Genomic DNA, 16,447 nt, shown 5'->3' on the forward strand with positions numbered 1-16,447 from the left:
TTCAAAATAAAAAAAATAGTGTTATTTCTGTTTTACTTTTTGTTCTAAGTTTTCTTTTAGTTTAGTTTTGTCTTGAAAAGTGAATTCAGGTGAAGATGAAACTCATGGAGTTTGTGTCGAAGATTTATGAGTCAAGGCTTCGTCCGTGAGCATCGAAGAATTCTCATTCGAAAGAGAAAGAAATGAAGATTATTCTTCCAACATTCAATCCTTAAACCCAGAAGCAAGGTGAAGCAGAGATTGAAGATTATGTGACGGATTGCATTGGAACCTCCTCAATCAGTCTGCTGCTATCTTAAACCTGCTGAAGTGATCCAGAAGATTTGTTCTCTCTGATGTTCTCTCTGAATATTCTCAAGCTGAAAGTGCCATCTTTCAAGAATCAGTACGTCAAGCCTCCTCACCCAATGTGCGTTTAATGCCAAATTCTGAAGAAAAGCTCAAGTGCTCAAGATGAAGTCATTCATTGAAGATTCATCAAATTCATCTTGATGTTGTGAAGTCATCCAAGATAAACGCTGAAGCCAATCTCCAACTGAAGATTAACAAGAAAAGCCAGCTACTTTTTAGGGGGATCTTGTTGAGTCATTTAAGAAAAGAAAGCTATAAACCAAGGGGGAGATTGTTGGGTCAAAAATATGGTTTATACTTTACTTTTCTAGGCAAATGTATTTTTCTGTAATATTTTTGGAGTTTACAGTTAGGTTTACGGTCAGTGGGTGTTTACGGCTGTAAACAGGTTTACGGCCGTAAACGCATTTACGACCCATGTTTCCCTTATATATATATATATATATATATATATATATATATATATATATATATATATATATATATATATATATATATAGGTGTTAGGGTGACGAGTAGATATTGATGAAACACAAGGAGTAGACGGCCAAGAGAGAAACTAGAGAGAAGTTTTGTGTGTGTGAATCTTTTGTATCCGGATCTTCATATGAATCAATTCATACATAGATTCATCATATTCTTCTTTTCTTCTCTTCTATTTGATCTGACATCATCCGTTTGATTGGGATTCCGCACCATCAAACGGATCTGATTGATACACAGGCATTTTAGGGACTTACAAATGGTATCAGATCTGTTTGATGGTGTGGAATCCCAATCAAACAGATGATGTCAGATAAAATAGAAGAGAAGAAGAAGAAGAATATGATGAATCTATGTATGAATTGATTTGAATGAAGATCCGGATACAAAAGATTCACACACACAAAGCTTCTCTCTAGTTTCTCTCTTGGCCATATACTCCGTGTGTTTCATCAATCTCTACTCCTCACCCTAACACCTATATATATACAAGGGAAACATGGGTCGGAGAAGATGGGCCGTAAACACCCATTGACCGTAAACCTGACCGTAAACTCCAAAAATATTACAGAAAAATACATTTTCCCAGAAAAGTAAAGTATAAACCATATTTTTGACCCAACGGCACATGCATTCATCCAAGACTTTCAAACCCTAGATATAGAAAGTATAATTTGAAATTAATGTGTCAAATCAGATCTAGATGATTACCTCTTGTTGCTTGCTTGAATCTTCTTGTTTTTGAAGCTTAGAGTCACAAGTGTCACTCCTCTAATGGCTTACAAACACCAATAGAAAAAGAATGATCTTGGAGAGAGGTTGGAGGAGGCATAAATTCGTCTATGATCTTTCTAGGGTTTCAAGTGGCCGCAAATTGTAAGCCTTAGGGTCCTATTTATACTGGAGTTGCTAGGGTTTTAGTCTAAACCCTAATGGACAGCTTAGGCCTTCAGCTATCCAAGGAAGCTTCTGGAATAGGGCCTTATGGCCGAAATTATAGATGGACACTTCCTAATTTCGTCCATGCCAAGTCCAAGAGGTTCCTCAGCCCAATGCTTAACTATCACACATTTGATAGTTTAAGTCTCTATTATTAAATTAATATCTTTTAGCCACATAATTAATTTCTGAATTAATTCTTGTCTAATATTAATTTAATTATATGATTTCTCCATTAATATATTATTCATATAACATATTAATAAAAACATAATAACCTCTTTCTTCATAAATCATCCTATCATGTTGCTTTGGTGAAGGCAACCCAAAAGGACCATGCACAACTGGGTCAAGTACTTGATATAGTTACTGGCTTAGACACTAATCCAACATATACGTAGGATGCACACTAAATCTAAACAATCATTCCTTCCAAATCAACCTAATTCCGGTCACAATAAGTAGCTTTCACATTATCATTGGCATATATTGGTTAAGTCCTCACCATTTCGATATCATGTGTTATGAAAAGGTTCTCCGCCTTAACTTACCAAGTAGCGAAACCCTCGTCATTAATTGCGACAAACTCGATGTTAATGTACAAATCATAGAATCGAAAGTATCTACACAAGGAAAACCACACCTTCTTAGCCCACGTGGTGGATGAGAAACAACAAGTGAAAGACATCAAGGGTATTCTTGAGGTCTGTAACTTTCCAGATGTATTTCCAGAAGACATTCTGGGAATACCACCGGTATGCCAATTCGAATACAGAATCGACTTGATCCCTGGAGCCACCCCCATAGCCAAATCCCCATACCATTTAGCACCGACTGAAATGCAGAGTGTCGGTCTTGTTCGTAAAGAGAAAGGATGGATCATTTCGCATGTGCATAGACTATCGAGAGCTAAATAAACTCATCATCAAGAACCGTTATCCCCTACCTCAAATCGACGACCTATTTGATCAACTGCAAGGATCGAGCTACTTCTCAAAGATCGATCTAAGATCAGGGTAGCATCAACTGTGAATCCAGGAGGGAGATGTTCCTAAAACATAATTTAGAACACGCTACGGTCACTACGATTTTGTAGTGATGCCCTTTGGTTTGACTAATGCGCCAACAGTGTTCATGGACTTAATGAACCGTGTGTCCTGACCCTACCTAGCTAAATTCGTAATAGTATTCATCAATGATATACTAATCTATTCACGAACAAGGAGGAACCTAGTCAACATTTACGACAAGTCTTGGAGACGTTAAGGGTTAAGAAACTGTATGCGAAATTTTCGAAATGTGAATTCTGGATTCGAAGGTTACACTTCTTGGGACACGTAGTCAGCGAGGAAGGGATACACATGGATCTTTCCAAAGTCAAGGCAATTAAAAATTGGGCAACACCAAGAACACCGACGGAGATACGCCAGTTTTTTGCTCTTGCCGGCTACTACCGAAGGTTCATATAAAATTTCTCCAAAATTGCAAATCCGTTTACTACCTTGACTCAGAAGGGAGTGACTTTTAGCTGGGGGAGTAAACAAGAAGCTGCCTTCTAAACGCTAAAATAAGCACTATGCAGTGCTCCAATCTTGTCTCTCCCAGAAGGGACCGAAGACTTTGTGGTCTATTGCGATGCCTCCAAGTAGGGCCTAGGATGCGTGCTCATGCAACGAGGGAAGTTCATCGCCTATGCCTCAAGACAACTCAAGACTCATGAGGTCAATTACACTACACACGACCTCAAACTAGGAGCAGTGGTAGTTTCCCTGAAGATCCGGAGACACTACCTCTAGGGCACAAAGTGTACCATCTTCATAGATCATAAGAGTCTACATCACAACCTCAATCAAAAGGAGCTCAACAAGAGACAACGATGATGGGTTGAAATGCTAACTGACCACGAATGCGAAATTTGTTATCATCCGGGCAAGGCCAACGTAGTAGCAGACGCCCTAAGTGAGAAGGAATACTCAGGCCGCCATTAGAAGCTCTGAAACCCGATAACATCACAGGTGAGGCCTTCCGGGGAATGGATAAAAACCTTGAAGTCATGGACGACAGAGCTCGTTACCTCATGGACCGAGTCTGGACACTAAATTTTGGTGGGTACAAATACATTTTCATGAATGAGGCTAACAAAACCAAATACTTTGTTCATCCTGGTTCAGACAAGATGTATCTGGACCTCAAGAAACTTTATTGGTGGCCAAACATGAAGGCTGAAATCGATATCTATGTGGGCAAGTTCCTAACGTGTGCCATGTAACGATGTGAATTTTCAAAACAATTTTTCATTTTTCAAACAACATAAACCATCATTTAATATTCTCAAATCTCATGTTTAGCAAATGTCATCATAATAAAAATACATCCCAAGATCACAAAATAAATCTTTCGTCAGTGTGTACAGATCATGCCGGCCCCTTCCCACGATCCTCGCTAGTACCTGAAACACATAACACAACAATTGTAAGCATAAATGCATAGTGAGTTACCCAAAATACCACTCACACATATACGCCCTTCCAGGCCATGACCTTCCGGTCCATGTGTCTCAGGGGACTTCCGTCCCAACCCGGTAAACCTTCCGGTCCTACCCATGTCGACCTTCCAGTCCATAACCCGTGACCTTCCGGTCTACATCATAATGCCTTCCGGCCCATAACATAATGCCTTCCGGCCCATATCAAGCATATCTTACATAGCACATACAAAACGGGTAACTAATCACATACAATGCATATATCATATAGCATATCAGACCTTCCGGTCACACATAGGTACCCTTCCAGGTATAGTATAGTGAGAAGACTCACCTCTGATATCTTGGTAAATCACTGACTCGGTAGAAATACGATCTAGCCTCCGCCTAAACACATAAAGCAAATACTCCCATAAATATAACTATACTCCAACCTTTCTTAACATCCTAAGAAGGGTAAAAGACCATTTTACCCCTCTTTTGGCCCAAAGGCCTCACTGCTGACCAAACCCTCAAAGTCAACTGAAGTCAACGGTCAAACTTTGACCCGACTCGACGAGTGCACTTGGGTAACTCGGCGAGTCCATCTGTGTCCACTTAACTCTTTAGTCCCGTTTAACACGTCGAGTCCCTCCCTTTACTCGACGAGTCCCTATGTTAAGAATCGTGGGGCTACCATGAATCAACTCGCCGAGTCCCAAGAACAACTCGGCGAATACAGGCCATGCACAAGTTCTATTGACCTCCTGAGGTCACATATTGTGACAACCCGAAGTTCGTTCCGTCGTCGTAACCTGATACGTCATTAAAATTTTGTCGTCTTAAGTTGTTTCCGTTCGTTTCTAAATTAAGTCATTTATTTTTGTTATTATGACTTAATAATTTTCCAAATACGTTAAAAATCCATGGAAACTCTTTAATTTATTAATTTGAAAAATAATTGTTTTATTCCGTCAAGTTATAAAAATAACTTAATCGGGTGCGACCAAAAGCCCCGTTTAACGTCGGTATCGGGTAGAATTCCACCGTGTCCCAAACTTAGGACCTATTTAAAGCTCAAAAGACTTCATTTGAAGCCTTTCCTCTCTCTCTCACTACTCTATCTCTAACCTCTCTCCTCAAACTCAAGAATTAGGTCCAAAATCATCAAATTTAAGCTCCAAATCATCAAGGTAACTTCCCTAGCTCCTAGTATAGCATCTTTAGCCTTCATTTTCGAGTTTAAATCATGAAATAGGACCATATTCATGAGTTTACGACCCTAGAACAATCCTAGGCCGTGAACTCACATAAAATGGGTTTTGGAGCCCAAAAACCCTTCTAATCGACCTTTGGAGCTTAGATATGGCTTAATGGCTTAATGGACCGGACTTAGAACACCTTGAACTTAGTTTTTGGAGAGTAAACATGAGTTTACTGTCCAAGAACATGCTTGGGCCGTAAACTCGATATCATGGGGAGTAAACACATTTTGAAGTGTTAAAATGCCATTTAAACACACCAATAGCCTTGGAATAAATTCTAGAATCAACCATAAATGAATTAGAAGCCTTAAACTCAATGAAAACCCCTCCCTTAGGAGTTCACGGCCGTAAACCCTCCAAGGATGGGTTCTTGGGCCGTAAACTCCTATAAATAGTCAAATGATGCCCTAAATTCCATCTAAGGCTTGTAAAATGAGTTTAAATCACATGTGATTGTCCTAGCACCACCAAAACACATAAGGAATGGTTATGGGGGAGTTTATGGCCGTAAACTACTATTTTACTGCCGTAAGCTCCATTAAATGGTCCATAAGTTAGTTAAATTCATTCCTATGCCCTAGATTTGATCCTAGCTAATTTTCCCAAGTCATAAGAGGCCATTTAGCACCATAAAACCCTCACCCATGAGTTTACGGCCGTGAAATCATGTGGAGTTGGTCTTAGGGCCGAGAACTCCATAAGGAGTTTCCTCTCGAAGAGTAAACACTTTATCCAAGTCATATACGTCTGTAAATGCCACCCGGGTCCCTCCAAACACTTGTAATGAAGTGTTTTCGCATCTAGAAGCATATGACCCTAACAAATAAATAATTTAAGTCCTAATTAGATATAAATGTGTATCTTCTCTTTATACATAGGAATCTTGTGCGTTTGCAAACCCAGAACTGACATTTAGGATCAAACCGACGTGTTTCTCAACCGGTGAGTTCATACCCTACCCTTTTTCAAATGTTTTCAGGGGGAATACAAGCAAAAGTACAAGGAAATCTTGTACTCAAACTTATTATTTTCAGTTCAAATGTTTATATTCTGTATGTTTTAATATCAAAAAACTGTGTTAAACAAATTGTTCGAATTACGAAGTTAGCTTTCAGACTAATCATAGATATCTTTCTAATGTGTAACAATCTAAATTATATTTCATAATCTACAAATAGTTCATACTAATCATCAATTAGAACGAATATGAATACGAATAGGATTAAGAATAGGACTAGGAATACGAATACGAATACAAATACGAATACGAATACGAATAGGATTAGGAATAGGACTAAGAATACGAATACGAATACGAATACGAACACGAATACGAATACGAATAGGATTAGGATTAGGAGTAGGAATACGAATACGAATACGATTACGAATACGAATACGATTACGAATACGAATAGGACTACAAATATAAATACGAATACAAATATAAAATACGAATACGAAAGCACGCATCTAGGTACATTCAAGTGTAACACAATTAGGATATATGAATACCTAGCTAATATGACAAGTATAATAGATAATCAAATATTACATTGGAGTTCAATAACTAAACTTACTTTTAGGAAAATATGGGATTTTCCTAGGATAACATAACAACTCGTAAACGAATTAAGAAACGAATGGATAATTAAACTTTTAGGAAAATATGGGATTTTCCTGGGGTAACATACAACACGTAATCGAATTGGTAATAAATGATAACTAAACTGTTTCATTTAAGAAAATATAGGATTTTCTTGGATAACATTCTTTTCAGAAAACCAAAGGGAACTTGTACATTTTCAGAAAACAAACACCTTATGAACTCACCAGCTTTATGCTGATTTTCAAACTGCTTGTATTCTCAGGTCTGTTTTAGACAGGTACCCAGCGATCCTTTTTGGAGAAGACGGAGCGTACAAAAGACTCGTCTCTACTTTTGTCTATATATATATATATATATATATATATATATATATATATATATCATCACTTCTAACACTTTACTTTTGAACAGATGTAAATTCTATATGTAATGTAATGGTTGTTTACTAGCTTACTATGTACATTGGATTTGATACTCAACGTGGAGTCCGCCCCAGAAATGTTTCCGCCTTCGGTTTTCAGGGTGTGACAGATTTGTTCCTCAAATCCATAGATCTATCCTTCCCAAGCAATATAATCACGTAAAGCTCGAAACTTGATGCTTATATATATATATATATATATATATATATATATATATATATACATAGTGGCATCAAGTGGTGATTTAGTCCCAAAAATGGCAACCTAAGTCCAATCACCCCACAAAGACTCATAAAGCTTCATGGGTTGAAGTCTGTAGACCCCTTTGAGTCCAGATCTAAACACAAACTTGAGAGGGGACTAAATACTCTACATTTTCTTCTTCAAAAGGGCCATAACAAAACCCAAACTCTATGAATCAACACCCAAAACTGGAGAAGGTCCGAAGGAATACCTTAATATGAATCCTTTGATCTTTGAAGACACTAGCTTTGTGCTTCCTTCAGCCTTCCTTTTCCTTGGTCACCTTTTCCTTCAAATTTTACCAACAATTGATCAACAATGGCCTCTCTTCTCTTCACAAGCGATCTACGACTCTCTCTGGGGTGTGGTAGCCGCAATGGACGGCCATAAGGGCCTTTAAATAGGCTCCAACCCCGGAGGATTAGGGTTTCATTAAACAGCGTGGACTCGCCGAGTCCACTCATGGACTCGCCGAGTCCAAAGCGAACCCGGATGATCAACTGCGACCCTACTCGGCGAGTCTAAGCAACAACTCGCCGAGTTCCTTAACAAATTCTAAATATAAAATATTAAAATAATATACCTGGGATTCCGGATGTTACAATTCTCCCCCACTAGAATCAGACTTCGCCCTCAAAGTTTCATTCTGCAAACATCTCTGGATGCTACTCACGCATCTCGTGCTCCGGCTCCCAAGTCAGCTTTGACCCCTTCCTATGCTGCCACTGCACTTGCACCAAAGGCACTTCCTTGTTCCTCAGAACCTTGACCTTTCGATCCCTAATTGCCACCGGTCTCTCAACATAGTTTAGGCCTGCATCCACCTGAATATCCTCTAATGGTACCACTGTCGACTCGTCGGCTATACACTTCCTCAACTACGACACATGAAAAGTGTCGTGAATCTGTCCCAACTCCGCAGGTAGATCCAAACGGTAGGCTACCCTGTCTACCCTCGCGATTACCCTGAAAGGTCCAATATATCGAGGCCCCAACTTGACCCTCTTCCCGAATCAGATCACTCCTTTCCAAGGAGAGACCTTTAAGAGTAGAAGTCACCAACCTGAAATTCAAGCTCGGACCGACACTTGTCTGCATAACTCTTCTGACGACTCTGAGCGGTCAACAACCTCTGCCTGACCTGTTGTATCTGCTCAGTCGTCTGAAGGACGATTTTCGTACTACCCATGACACGTTGCCCTACTTTTCCCCAGCATATGGGGGTCCGACACCTCCTCCCATACAACAGCTCAAAAGGCGGCATACCAATGCTCGAGTGATGGTTGTTGTTGTACGAAAACTCTGCCAAGGGTAAATATGCGTCCCAACTCCCTCTGACATCCAAAACACATGCCCAAAGCATATCCTCGAGTGTTTGAATCTTCCGCTCACTCTTCCCATCCATCTGTGGGTGGTATGCGGTACTGAAATGTAGCCTCGTACCCAACTCCTCGTGAAACTTCTTCCAAAATCTGGAAGTAAATCGCACGTCTCGATCTAAAACAATCGATATCGGAACCCCATGCCGCGATACCACCTCCCTCACATACAACTCTGCCAGCCTCTCAGCAGAAGAGCTCTCACTGATAGCAAGAAAATGAGCGCTCTTCGTCAACCTATCAAATCCATGGTAATCTGTTCCCACTTCCACTCAGGGATCTCCAGCGGCTGCAGCTTACCATGCGGATGCTGGTGCTCGGCCTTAACCTGGCGACAGGTTAGGCACCTCTCAACGAACCATGCCACATCCCTTTTCATACAGGGCCACCAATACTCCTTCTTTAGCTCCAGATACATCTTAGTGGCCCCCGGATGGATCGAGAACTTCGATCGATGTGCCTCTTCCATCAAAATGGTACGCATCCCGCCGACGAACGGTACCCAAATCCGACCCTGAAATGTCATAAGTCCCCAGCTATCGGTAACGAACTCTGATACCTGCCCGATGAATCGCTCCCTCTTTCGGTTTTCTGGTCTCACAGCTCGGCCTGGGCCCCTCGAATGGTGTCCAATACCGGAGTCATCATTGTCAACCTCATACAAATGTCTCGAATAGGAGCGCTCTCTGCCCTTCGGCTCAAAGCATCGGCCGCAACATTAGCCTTGCCCGGGTGGTACAGGATCTCACAATCATAATCCTTCACCTCCTCTGGCGCATATTCAGGTTGGGCTGATCCATCAAGTACTTCAGACTCTTGTGGTCCGTGTATATGGTACATCAATCCCCATACAGATAGTGACGCCAGATCTTTAGGGCAAACACCACAGCCCCCAGCTGCAGATCGTGGGTGGGATATCTCGACTCATGAGGCTTCAGTTGCCTCGATGCATACGCTATCACATGCCCCCTTTGCATAAGCACTACCCCAACCCATATATTGATGCATCACAATACACAACAAAATCCTCCATCCCTTCCGTGAGTGCGAGCATCGGGGCTTCGCACAACTTCTGGCGAAGTGTCTCAAATGAGGACTGCTGCTCCGGACCCCATGAAAATGCAACACCCTTCAGGGTCATCTTGGTATGTGGCACGACGATCTTGGAGAAATCCCTAATAAACCTCCGATAATAGCCGGCCAATCCCAGAAAGCTCCTGATCTCAGTGGGCGATCTCGGCACCTCCCACCTCATGACCGCCTCAATCTTGGCCGGATCGACTAATATCCCGTTCTGTTTGACGAGATGTCCCAAGAATTGAACCTCTCGTAACTAGAACTCACACTTGGAGAATTTGGCATACAGCCTCTCCGATCTCAGAACTCCAAGGATCTCCCTCAAATGCTCCTCATGCTGCACTCTAGACCTCGAATAAACCAAAATATCATCAATGAATACGATCATTGACCGATCCAACATCGGCCTGCACACCTTGTTCATGAGATCCATGAACGCAGCTGGGGCATTGGTGAGCCCAAAAGGCATCACCATAAACTTGTAATTCCCATAATGAGTTCTGAATGCAGTCTTCTGAATATCTTCATTCCAAACCCTCATCTGATGATAACCCGACCTCAGGTATATCTTGGAGAACCAAGATGCCCCCTGCAACTGATCGAACAGATCATCGATCCTCGATATCAGATACCAGTTCTTGACTGTCAACTTGTTCAACTCCCGGTAATCAATACACATCCGGTGTGAACCATCCTTCTTCTTGAAAAAAAGGATCGGCGCTCCCCAAGGTGAGCTACTTGGTCGAATAAACCCCTTCCCCAACAGCTCCTGAAGCTGTGAGGATAACTCCTGCATCTCTGGCGGTGCGAGGCGATAAGGCGCCTTGGCGATAGGTGCTGCTCCCAGAACCAAATCGATACGGAACTCCACTTATCTTTCCAGAGGCACGCCCGACAGTTCCTCGGGGAAAACATCCGGAAACTCGCACACTATCGGGACCTCGTCAATCGAACTTGGCCTTCCCGTGGCCACTCGTGTGTCCATCACATAAGCTACAAACCCACGGCAGCCTTGCTGCAAACTCTGCCTCGCCCTGGCAGCCGAACAAAACGCCGACCCAGGACGCGTACCCTCGCCGTACACGGTAAGAACTCCCCCACTAGGATCTCGTATGGTCACCAGCTGTCTCTCGCAGTCAATAACCGCTCCAAACTTACTCAACCAGTTCATGCCCACGATGACACAGACATCTCCCATCGCGATAGGAACTAGATCAATTGGGAACTTGACGCCAAAAATCTCGAGCACACATTCTCGAATCACCGTGGTGGCATACACCGCTTTCTCATTAGCTATGGAGACCCTCAGGGGTCGACTCATCACCTCCCGACTAATACTGATGTGCTGACTAAAAGCCAAAGATACAAAAGACCAACTCGCACCCGAGTCAAATAATACCAAGGCAGGTACAAAATTCACAAGAAAAGTACCTACGCATACCATAATATAAGCACAATATCTCAACATGAAATTAAATATACGAAAGAATACATACCAGCCACTACATCGGGCGCCATGCAGACCTCCTCCACAGTCAACTGAAAAGCTCTCCCACGAGCCTTTGGAGCCTCGGCCTTCATCGATCGAATCTCGGTAACCCTAGCAGCAGCCGCAGATCCCTGTGCTGATCCCTGGTGTAGCTGAGGACACTCGGCCTTCGGATGGCCGGTTTGGTTGCAATGGAAGCAAACCATAAATCCCTTGGGGAAATCCCTGGCGATATGCCCCTCCTTGCCATATTTGTAGCATGCACCCAATCGACAGGCCCCCTCATGACCCTTGCCGCACTTCCCGTAAGTGCGTCCCTTCTGGCCTCCCCTCCTCGAATCGGCGGACTTGGTCCGCTTGGCTGCCGGCTGAGACTGAGCCGGCCGCCGATCCATCCTCTGAGACTCGGCCTCCTCCCTGGCCTGAGTCTCCAACTCAATCTCCCTCTTCCGGGCATTTTCCTAGAGCTCAGCAAATGTCTGGTATGTCGAGTTCGACACGAACTCCCGAATGTTCCTCCTTAGAATACCCAAATACCGGCTCATCCGTGCCTGCTCAGTAGACACCTGCTCAAGGCAAAACATCGCCCTCTCATGAATCTTCCGAGTGACGACAGTAACCGAATCATTACCCCGCTTGAGGGTCAAGAATTCTTGAATCAGCCGTTCCCTCTCCACTGGGGGAACATACTCGTCTCTGAACATGGTAGTGAACCTCTCCCAGGTCACTGTTGAAATCTCTGCAAGAGTGAAGTTCGTTGTCACGAACTTCCACCAATCCTTTGCTCCCAAGCGAAGCTAGTTCAAAGCAAACCGTACCCTCAGATGCTCTGGACATGAACACGTATAGAAGCACCCCTCAATGTCAGTAATCCATCTCATCACAGCAATAGGATCCTGCGTCCCATCAAACTCGGGTGGCTTCGTGTTGCTGAACTCCCGGAACAACAACGAGTCACCTCCCTGAGGTCTGGCAGCAGCCACAGCTGCTGTAGCTGCAGCGGCTGCGGCCTCAGTCACCACGGCGTACCGCTCATCAAAAGTCTCCAACAGTGTGGTCTTGATAGACCCAAACATCTCCGAAATCTCGGCCCCGATCGCCGCATCCACCTCATCATGGATCATCTGACGAAGCTCCTCGTCACTCACATCACTCGCCTCAGGTCTGTGGCGTGTCCCAACCATGATGCCTTTGAAATACAACATAAAAAACATTAGAGACTCGATCGAGCATACTCGCACTCGATAACGCAACCCTACTCGGCCTCCAATACTCAAAGGATTCTTACTTGGGCTTCCCACTGATCCGGTGTCTTCATTAGTACGCGCCCTATACTACTGATTACACCGCATCAACATTCACCCCAAGTCCTCCTCCTTGGATACCGGAACGCAAGTACTCTATCCTCCCTATGCATTGGCTACCTACTCACTCTCAAGGCATCTTATAGCAGTAGGATTCTCCTAGACTAAGGCATCACAAATCAGGCCACTCTAGTCCTAATATGAATACCTAGTCTACTCTAGCATGCATAACATATCATAGCATATCTCATAACACATATTGTAAGGGTATTTTGGGGATTTTACCATTCGGGCGCTGGCTGAACGTACACACTGCTCCTTCTTTGGTTCCCTCAAAACCTCTTATAAAACCTTATGCTTTTATTATTGTAAAATTTTTCTCAAATCCTCGGTTTGAGTTCAATTACGCCCGAAGGTGCACCCGAATCCCTCAAACCAAGGCTCTGATACCAACTTGTAACGACGTGAATTTACAAAACAATTTTTCATTTTTCAAACAACATAAACCATCATTTAATATTCTCAAATCTCATGTTTAGCAAATGTCATCATAATAAAAATACATCCCAAGATCACAAAATAAATCTTCCGTCAGTGTGTACAGATCATGTCGGCGCCTTCCCACGGTCCTCGCTAGTACCTGAAACACATAACACAACAACTGTAAGCGTAAATGCTTAGTGAGTTCCCAAAATACCACTCACACATATACGCCCTTCCAAGCCATGACCTTCCGGTCCATGTGCCTCAGGGGACTTCCGTTGCAACCCGGTAAACCTTCCGGTCCTACACGTGTCGACCTTCCGGTCTACATCATAATGCCTTCCGGCCCATAACATAATGCCTTCCGGCCCATATCAAGCATAGCATACATAGCACATACAAAACGGGTAACTAATCACATACAATACATATATCATATAGCATATCAGACCTTCCGATCACACATAGGTACCCTTCTAGGTACAGTATATTGAGAAGACTCACCTATGATATCTCGGTAAATCACTAACTCGGTAGAAATACGATCTAGCCTCCGCCTAAACACATAAAGCAAATACTCCCATAAATATAACTATACTCCAACCTTTCTTAACATCCTCAGAAGTGTAAAAGACCATTTCACCCCTCTTCTGGCCCAAAGGCCTCACTGTTGACCAAACCCTAAAACTCAACGAAGTCAACAGTCAAACTTTCACCCGACTCGGCGAGTGCACTTGGGCAACTCGGCGAGTCCATTTGTGTCCACTTTACTCTTTAGTCCCATTTAATACGTCGAGTCCCTCCCTTTACTCGACGAGTCCCTAGGTAAGAATCGTGTGGCTACCATGACTCAACTCGCCGAGTCCCAAGAACAACTCGGCGAGTACAGGCCATGCACAAGTTCTATTGACCTCCTGAGGTCAGATCTGTTCCTCAAATCCATAGATCTATCCTTCCCAAGCAATATAATCACGTAAAGCTCGAAACTTGATGCTTATATATATATATATATATATATATATATATATATATATATATATATATATATATATATACACACACATAGTGGCATCAAATGGTGATTTAGTCCCAAAAATGGCAACCTAAGTCCAATCACCCCACAAAGACTCATAAAGCTTCATGGGTTGAAGTCTCTGGACCCCTTTGAGTCCAGATCCAGACACAAACTCGAGAGGGGACTAAATACTCTACATATTCTTCTTGTAAAGGGCCATAACAAAACCCAAACTCTATGAATTAACACCCAAAACTAGAGAAGGTCCGAAGGAATACCTTAATATGAATCCTTTGATCTCTGAAGACACTAGCTTTGCACTTCCTTCAGCCTTCCTTTGCCTTGGTCAACTTTTCCTTCAAATTTTACCAACAATTGATCAACAATGGCCTCTCTTCTCTTCAAAAGCGATCTAAGACTCTCTCTGGGGTGTGGTAGCCGCAATGGACGGCCATAAGGGCCTTTAAATAGGCTCCAACCCCGGAGGATTAGGGTTTCATTAAACAGCATGGACTCGCCGAGTCCACTCATGGACTCGCCAAGTCCAACGCGAACCTGGATGATCAACTGCGACCCTACTCGGCGAGTCTAAGCATCAACTCGCCGAGTTCCTTCACAAACTCTAAAAATAAAATATTAAAATAATATACATGGGATTCCGGATGTTACATGCCAAGGTCAAGGTAGAATACCAAAAGCCCTTGGGTTTACTTCAACAACCGAATATAACCAAGTGGAAGTGGGAGTGGATAGCCATGGACTTCATAACCAATTTGCCCAAGACAACAGGTGGACTTGACACCATCGGGGTGATTATCGATAGATTAACCAAATCCACACACATCCTACCAATAAAAGATACCGAAAAGATGGAGAAGCTAATAAGGACGTACATTAAAAAAATTGTGCGCCTACATGGGGTGCCAATATCCATCATATCCAACCGAGATAGTAGATTCACCTCACAGTTCTGGCAGTCACTACAGAAGTCCTTAGGGACCAAACTCAACATGAGTACATCCTATCACCCTCCAACTGACAGGCAAAGCGAGAGAACCATATAGACACTAGAAGACATGTTGATAGCATGCGTGATAGATGTTAGTAAAGCCTGGGATACCCATTTACCACTCATCAAATTGTCATACAATAACAGATATCACACTAGCATCAAAGTCGATCCATTCGATTCCCTCTATGGCCACAAGTGCAGATCACCTCTGTGTTGGGCTGAAGTGGGGGACACGCAGCTAGCAAGAAAAAAAAGTGACTGATAGCACACTCACTGTCCTTGAGATCATACGGGAAACTATGAAAAAGATCGTTAAGATCGGTGAATGATTAAAGGCGTCTCGGGATTGGCAAAAGAGCTATGCGGATAAGCAACGAAAACCCTTGGAGTTCAAGGTAGGTGACCGCATGCTATTGAAGGTGTCACCCTGGAAGGCAATGATACGTTTTCGCAAAAGTGGGAAGTTGAATTCAAGTTATATCAAGCCATTCGAGATCCTAGCTAGAATCGGCCCAATGACTTACAAACTTTAACTACCATAAGAACTCAGTAACGTGCACCTCACCTTACACGTGTCCAACCTGAAGAAGTGTCTGTCTGACGAGACTCTTGTAGTCCCACTCGATGAAATTGAGGTAATCGAGAGTATACACTTCGTAGAGGAACCTGTGGAAATCATGGACAAAGAGATCAAAAGGACAAAACAAATCCGCATACCCATAGTGAAGGTCTGTTGGAATGCCAAGCAAGGGCCTGAATTCACCTGGGAACGAGAAGATCAAATAAAAACAGAAGTACCCACATCTTCTCCTAAGCTCATGGGTAACCATTCCAGAACTAATTTCGTGATGAAATTCCCTCTAACAGGGGGATGATGTGACAACTGTCGATTCTGGATCCAAGAGTAGTCAA

This window comes from Lactuca serriola, chromosome 4, assembly GCF_051521515.1.
Source record: "Lactuca serriola cultivar US96UC23 chromosome 4, Lser_US96UC23_V15, whole genome shotgun sequence".
Classification (NCBI taxonomy): domain Eukaryota; kingdom Viridiplantae; phylum Streptophyta; class Magnoliopsida; order Asterales; family Asteraceae; genus Lactuca; species Lactuca serriola.